This window comes from Aplysia californica, unplaced genomic scaffold (genome assembly GCF_000002075.1).
Source record: "Aplysia californica isolate F4 #8 unplaced genomic scaffold, AplCal3.0 scaffold00133, whole genome shotgun sequence".
Taxonomy (NCBI): Eukaryota; Metazoa; Mollusca; class Gastropoda; order Aplysiida; family Aplysiidae; genus Aplysia; species Aplysia californica.
In genome coordinates, this window is record NW_004797403.1 from 30,091 (window position 1) to 37,170 (window position 7,080).

The following is a 7,080-nucleotide window of genomic DNA, read 5'->3' on the forward strand; positions in this document are numbered from 1 at the left end:
CCCCCTCTCCACCTTTGTGCCCTCATCAGGGCTCCTGATTCTTTCTGCAGCCTTTCTACTGCTACTCCTTGGCTCCTTATTCTTACTGCTGTCTTTCGGCCACTCCCCTGGTCTTATGGTAGGCCTAGGTAAAATCTTGACACCAAGCCTCTTGGATAAGGATGAAAAATCTCGGAGGTGCAAATCTCCCACGTGCAAGTTGCGCGCGTTAAAGAACTCTTGGTGGTCCAAAATCGATAAGAGAAGGCCTCGACCGACACTCCGGCAAAATTCAAAATGTCTTACCTGCTTAAAACGTTTTACCCTATCCGTATGCCCTGGGGTAATTTTGTACCCCCGGGGTTGTATTCTCCACATTTTAGAATGCGTCTATTACGAAGATCTCTTTGAAACTTTCAGTATTTCTCAAAAAATCATTTTTACAGACTTCTATGCAAAGGATACGGATCGGATTAACGTGTAAATTTCCCCTTTAAAAGTGGTGGCACAGAGTTCCCCACGTTGTATGGATACGATAGTAAAATATGAAGTACGGATAGGGCAAATGTGTCCCGCGCGCAACAACAAAAAATCTTATCAAAACAAAAGAAAAAAAACCCCATGCCTCTTCTTTGTGTCACGAATGAAAAAAAATTACTTTAGATTCTTTATCTTTTTACCAAAATCATTATCATTATCACTTTTTTGTTGTTGTTTATGCTAGAGCATTAGATATATTGCCCTCGGCACAGTTGAATCAATCTACCTTCATTAAGTCGATAAATCATATACGACTAATTAACTCTATGAAAATTAAGACTGGCACTGGCACTAGTTTATGTTGTTGTTTTTTTCTCAGAAAACGAATCATAGAATTTCTTTTTTTCAGAGTTGAGCTTGCTGAGCTGAACGGTGGTGTCGATCCACATCAAGTGTGTTCTACCGTGCACTGGTTCAGGGGCGAAAGTAATCGCTCACCAGTCGATTTACAATTAGTGCACTTGAGACCTGAAAAAAGTGCGAAATAGTGTACACGATAATCAAAATTCGATGTTGGTACACTAATTGGGGGGTTTACCCCGATGACGCGGGCTACCGCAAGTCCATAATGTCCTGTCTGACTGATCCCAGTCTACCTGGCGGTCTTCCGCGATAATGTTTCCATCGTAAAGACTGTCATCATCATTGCCTTTCTCACTCTGCTCCAGGGTATAGGCCACGGGCAAACACTTTCCACCTTTCTTTATCCTGGGCTAGCCTCTTTATGTTATTCCATGTCTTTCCACTTCTCTGTACATCAATTTCTGTGATTCTTCTCCAGGTTCCACGCGGTCTTCCCCTTGATCTCTTACCCTGTGGATTCCAATCCAACACTTTCTTTGCTATGCAGCTGCCTGACTTTTTGAGAGTATGTCCAAACCTATTTCCACCTCCTGTAGAAGATAATTAATTCTGTAATGTTATAACTCCCACACCCTGATGCGTTATTTTCGAGAAAATGGGGTTGGGGGGGGGGGGGGGGGGTTGTGGTATTAATTGAAGGCAGGAGTGTTAATGTCGTGGAATGGTGAATCTAGAATCTGTATCGTCTTCAGACGAAACATGTCTTATTTGTTATTTGAAATTCTTTTAATCCTTAGTCGCAAATATTTACTTTTTTAATGTTCCAACTTGCCCGAAAAGACACCTGGTGCCGAGCAAGCTTGGATACTGTTGTGCGTAATGTACGAAGTACGAGGAAGGTAGTCTAGTCGTTTTCCAAAATGTTTGTGTTTTAAAAAGCACCCCTGTAAGTCTTAAGGCTGCCCAACGATAACACCGCAGACCACCAAGGCTGGTGAAGCTCACCTTCTTCTTTGGTATGTCATCAGAAAGTGTCCAATTAAATTGATTGGCGGAGTTTCCTCTTTCCTAACGCTGCAAGATAACGCATTCCGTTTCATTGCTGTATTTTTGCTGCTTAAAACAAGGAATCAAGTCTTCTCTTTATTGTTCTTCCCACTCCACCAGTCGCCAAACATTTGTACAAAAGTGCTTCTGAAGTTTGAACTCATGTTTACAAAAATAAAGAGATTAGTGGACGCGTTGACAAAGTCAAAAATAAACACAATTGTTATGACCACCATAAATAGATTATGATATTTCATTCCAATGTAAAATTCTGGTTCAATGAACCTGGAAAAATACTGGACAATTCGAGGAAACAGATTCACGATATAAACTACAATGATGACGATGAGCATTTTAATGACCTGCAAATCCCTCGCCGACATTTGACTTTCTTGGGAGTTGACGTTTTTCCCTCTAAACTCTGAAGATTTCTGTAAGTGATGTGTGATAATAACTGCACTGACAACAATAACGACAAAGCTTAATAGCGGCCAAAAAATACTAACAATGTTGTAGTACAGCAATACAGACACGCCATGTTGTCGGCGGAAATCACTGAAGACTAAGGTGGTCGTGCTTGTATTACGAACGGGGTCAAAGTTCACCCTGACTTCCCATAGAGCAAATACAACCATAAAAGAACCAAGGACAATTGTTGAGATGACGAACATCATAATAATGGTCAACTTTCTAGTGAATATGTCCTTGACCTTAAAGGGCATGCTTACACACAAACATCGCTCTGTGGACACGTAGGCTGCCAGAGCGCAAGAGACGAACCCCATAAAACTGTGTAAGTAGCTCAGTAAAAGAGAAATCACGGCCCCCCACATCTTCCCTAAGGGAGGATCCGTTAAGAACATGACCCAGTATAGCTGTCCTATAATGTAACAGGCACATTTTAGAAAGTCCCAAACAGCTATGACGGTCATGGAGATTGCGATGTTGTCTTTGAAGCCTTGTTTGGCAAACACAGCGATGACCAGGACGTTTGTGGCGATACCCATGGCTGAGAGGAAGCAGCAGACCCAGACACTCAAAATGGCATCAACCCACTCTGTGACTTCTTGGCTGACGATTCTGGACGACGTCTGTCTATCTGGGGGTGACGTCATGCTGCTCAGCTGAAGGAAGGAGGCTGTTGTTATCCACGTCGTCATCGCGGCGCTGTGGACCACACAGGTTTTTTGCATGGTATAGAAAAACATACAGCGTGAATGCGAAGGCTCTTCAAAATGGAAGAGAAAAAATGGTCATATCTACAAAGAAATATAGTTCTTTTGACATTCTATAAACAGTTAACAAACGGTATTTTGGCCAAAGGCCTTCTTGCAATTGCAGACGCGACACCTATTTCAAAACTGATAACAAGCACAAATGACGTCACATAAAACATGGAGACCATCATGAATCATAGAGTAATAATAAATTGTGGCAGAAATGCGCAAAATTATACAAATCTTGCATGAAAAACGAAAAATAGAAGAAATCATACAGAAATGCCGAACGTATTTTGAAAATATTTGGAGTACACTGTAGTTACGCGACGACTGATATTACACAATGTGGAACGGATGAATCAGTCGCACGAGCCAGGAGTAGGAAGTCTGCAAACTTCAAAACTAAAAGCCAACATTGAGCGAGTCAACGCACCTATTCATGAAGAATAGAGATGGAGAGGGACTGCGAAAGCTCTTGGCCACTTGGCCTTCTAGTGTCTCGTAAATTGCCAGCTCAACGAGTCTCAAAACAACTGACTCATGCGCAGGAAACTTCATCACATAAACCTGTCTCAGAATCTATTGAAGCTAGAGGCATCGTTATCAACTGAGCTGAAGGGAGCTAATAGCACCTTGACATCGTTAGTTTTGACCTCCTTGCGCGTGTGACTTCAGCCAAGGACATGAATGCTATGATATTCAAAACTCTGCAATGAGATAAAAAGAGTTATGGCCACTGTGTATTGGAAAGTGAAAGGTGCTTTGTTTATAGATATCCTATCGTCTGGAACTAATTTGGATCTTTTTTACAGGCCGAAAGAACTTGACGTAATATGGAGGACAATTTTTCTAATACGACAACGCTACTCCTAAAATGAAGCTTTTCTTTAAATGAGGCGTAATACATCTGATCAAAGATGGACAACTGACCCCTTGTGAAAGCTGATTTCTGGTTGTTATCTCCCCTGCGGGGTGCATAATTTCTAAATTATGGGCTTGTTTATATTTGTTTTGTTTGGGTTGTAGAATAAATTGTGTCACGACGGGGTAAAATCAGGTGCTCGTTAATTTTTGGGTATATGGATATATTGGTATTATCTTAAAGGTAGTTCATTTGTCTTTTTAACTGGACATAAACGATCTTCAAGCGCCCCCCTATAATTTCAGTATTTTAACTAGCATCTGGTTTAACCAAAATGCCTCACAATTGGATATACACCTTGCTGTCTGACGCTGTGGCATTTTATTAGATTCAAAGACACAATTATGGTCGCATGAGCAATGCATAACACCATGAGTTGAATATCTACCTTACACTACAAACCATGTAAAATGAAACGTAGGAACGAAGAAACGGACATAAAACGGGTGACGATAAACAAAAAACCCCCAGCTCAAACCAGCAGAACTGGATCCTCAGTTTCTGGAAAATGTTGACACCTCTAGCAACCCCCTTTATCTTGGACTTCAATTCGATCCTGACCCCGTTGTTTTTTATTTTTTTAATTTTAAAAAAAACAATTTTTTTTTTTTTTGGGGGGGGGGTTGTTTTATTTTTGTTTTGTTTTTTTGTGGGATTTTTTCTATTATTTAAAAAGGGATCTTTCAATTCTTGGAAATGAACGTATTTAAAATACTAATATGTAAGCAGATTTTTGCTCCGCAAAAAAACACAAGATTAATAGGTGTTCAATGCTTACGTGTCAGGTAAACGTGAACGATTGCATATTAACGCTCAACTATCCAATCCGACGTCACTTGCAAATAACCAGGCATGGGATCTATAACTGCATAATTGATGCGCTTAACAGGTGACATGGATAAGGACCATTATCATAAGATAATAGAAGTTCTTTTTCAGCTGTTCCAGATACTCTCAATTATGTCTCCGGTCTAATAGATCAAAGTGCTAGATACAGTTGTTGCGTGTTGGATACCTGCCTGATAAACGTGTAATGACTGCATATTAACGCTCAACTATCCGATCTGACATCAATTGCTAAAAAAAGAGAGAGAGAAAGAAAAAGGAAAAAAAAACAAGCTATAGGCGTGTCATCTGTAACTGCGTTTGTTATTTATTATGCGCGTAAACGGTAACATTATAAGGACCATTATGATAAGATAATTAAGAGTTCTTTTGCAACTTTTCAAGACGCTCTCCATTGTGTCAGATATTTATTCACACGTATGCATCTTTTCTGTTTTGATTGTTTTTTGTGTGTTTTTTTGTTTGTTTGTTGTTGTTGGGTTGTTGTTGTTGTTTTTTTTTTTTTGGGGGGGGGTTGTTTCTGTTCCCTTTAAATGTTAAACAAAGGCAATTCTAATTAAAAGCGATGACAATCTCTTCTTTCCCTATCAGTTTCAAAGCTTTTTTAGTAAAATTAAAATCCATAGGAGTGGCTCTAATGTCGGCTTGAGAAGTCTGTTTAAAGCACCTTGGAACTGTTCAGTTCAGTAGAGTTTAGTTAAACTGTGATGTTTAATTCTGTAATCCCCACAGCAGAGATCTAATCTATTTTTTTTATTTTAAAAAAAACGGTGTCAATCTATATTGCGATAATTTGAAAAAAAAACCCCCACAAATAAGTGTAATAAATTAATGCCGTTTAAAACTCAGTATAGCTCACAGGATTTCATAAGTATCAAGGTCGATTCTACTATAGTAGCTCGCTGTTTAGGGAATCCGACAATCGGGCAAGGCTAAGGTTCCACAGCATAGCCTATGACTTGTGCGCCTTGACGGACGATCTTCGAGCAGTATGCATGATACAGTGTTGCTTGGGTGGAAGACACAGAGGAAATAGATTGCCCAAGTCCTAGTACTCTCCTTTCAGATCTTGACTTTCATGATATGGTCATAAGGAAAGACATTGTCAATACACTCGGAATAAGGGACGATGTAGAGTGTGTCTGATCACTATTTACAGACGTGATAGGGATATTATTTTGTGGTAGAGAATTTTATTTTTAATTCTGTCTAGGTGGCGGCCCGACAGACTACTCTTCTACGATTTCCAACCATCAATTAACATTACAAAAGTAACACACAAACGGATGTAGTATCGTTTGACAACTACTTTCATAGAAACATGTGCTGGCTGGGGCTTAAGTTGAGTGTTTGACGCTGAAGTAGTTCTATGCTCCTGTTCTATTTTGACTTGTGAAAAGTGTAAAATTCACAATTATTCTTGGTTTTGATTATTTTTGCTTCATCCCACCCCCTCCTTTTTCCCCCTCACTCGCCATCCCACATCTGTCTGCCTTTCGGAGTCAGTGCACAGAACAGATATCAGACGCTTACCAACAAATCTTCCTTTTCAGAATGTATTTATTTCATCCCCTTTCCTTTTGTCCTCAGTGTCTCTTTTGGTGTTTCCTTCGGCCTACCTAGCCTTCTTTTCCCCAGCTCACCATATTCATAAAATAAAACTCCACAACACAGAAAAATACACGGTGCAGCTTAAATTTCTAGACCCGCTCCGTGCTTCGCAAATGGCTTCACGAAATCGCCCACACACGCAGAGATTTCCGACGGTTTGAAGGTTCAAGGCCAGTTCCCGGATCAGATGTCTGCATGTGTAAGGTTCCTTCTCGTTCAATATAACATAACCAATGCTGCTATCAATGCACTTTGCTATTCGCAGTAACCAACGGTTAAATGAAGTGACGTGAGTGACTTTGTCCAGGTACCAAAACACTTATTTTGTGGCAAACTTAATGCCTTCTTACGAACCAAACTTTGCCCACCAAAGTGTTCTTTCATCTTTAGGAAAATGTAGACGTCACAGGGAGCAAGATCAGATCAATAGCGTCTATATCTAATCCTTTCTCAGGTCAGGTGCAGCAAATGGACTGGGGGCATTGTCGGAGTCGAGCATAACTCCAGTTTCCAGGAGACCAAGTCGCTATTCCCGGATGGTTAATTTTTCTTGAAAGACCATTTATGGCCCTGGGTGCTACCAATAGTATGTTGTTGGGACAGGCCATAGTT